The following is a 1,404-nucleotide window of genomic DNA, read 5'->3' as shown; positions in this document are numbered from 1 at the left end:
TACTTCTGCGAACAGGATTTGTAGCAATCGTCTATATGGGCCGATTATTATTAATAGGAATTAATAGGAATTAATAGTCTGTAGATACAGTTGGATATTTAGGAAACAATTGATTATGGAAATCTCTTCCACTGTTGATCGGAGTATCAAACTTTATTACTCACAATCAGAGGCTTACGTCTGCCGACAATACCCATGGCTGATTATCGTCCCTCAGAGATTGTTGATATTCTCCTTGTTCTCGGAGAATGTCAACTAAATTATCATGAAGCTTCGCGAGTTTACCGGAATCGTTACCCCGAAAGAGAACAACATCCGAATCATACTACAATCCGGGACCTCGAACTAAGAGTTCGCCAAGGCCGTTTAGGACGTCAAAGAGCACATCATGAGTATGATAAAGATGATGTGCGTGTGCACGTTATCTTGGCATTCATTCATCTTAATCCTCATACAAGTAGTCGTATTATGGCTAGAGAAATTGGTATCCCGAGAACAACGATCTTAAGAATTTTGAAGAAAATGAAGTACCGTCCTTACCATATCACGTTAACACAAGCTCTTACTCAAGCAGATATGCCGTTGCGTGTAAAATTTTGTCAATGGGCACAACAGATGATCCGAGCTGATCCGAATTTCTTCTATTATGTTATGTTCTCTGATGACGTTCAAAAATAATGATGAATTGAATAGACATAATTGCCATTATTGGTCGGATGTTAACCCACATTGGCATAGACAAGAAGATAATCAACATCGCTGGAGTGTGAATGTTTGGTGTGGTATTATAAATGGTTTCTTGATTGGTCCTTATTTTTTTGAAGGAAATGTTAATAGTAAATTTTTTAAATAGTAAATGTTTTAAATAGTAAATGTTTTAAATAGTAAATTTTGTTAATAGTAAGTGTTAATAGTAAATTTTTTGGAACTGCTCAGGGATCATTTACCACAATTGCTTGAAGACGTTGATTTTCATACATGTCAAAGAATGTGGATACAAATGAACGGGGCGCCACCTCATTATGCGGCAATAGTGAGAGCTTATCTACATCGAGAATACAATGGCAGATGGATTGGGCGACGAGGGGCCATCGCATGGCCTCCACGATCACCTGATCTGACTTCACCTGATTTTTATTTATAAGGGTATATTAAAAATGTGGTTTATGAGCATGCGCCTACAACTAGAGAAGATATGATAGAGAGAATAAGAGTAGCTTGCGCAAATATACCGCGAGCTGTCTTACTCAAAACGGTCAGGCACTTCGAAAATAGGTTGGAATTATGTATTCAAGCCAATGGAGATAATTTTGAACAATTCCTTTGATAAAGATCTTGCCTTCACTGGTTGGATCATGTCTAGATCTTGCCTTCACTGGTTGGATCATGTCCAGATCTTGCCTT

The sequence above is a fragment of the Odontomachus brunneus genome, unplaced genomic scaffold, assembly GCF_010583005.1.
Source record: "Odontomachus brunneus isolate Ranch 3 - 2012 unplaced genomic scaffold, Obru_v1 Obru_scaffold_194, whole genome shotgun sequence".
In the NCBI taxonomy this organism is placed as follows: Eukaryota; Metazoa; Arthropoda; class Insecta; order Hymenoptera; family Formicidae; genus Odontomachus; species Odontomachus brunneus.
This window is presented reverse-complemented; position numbering follows the sequence as displayed.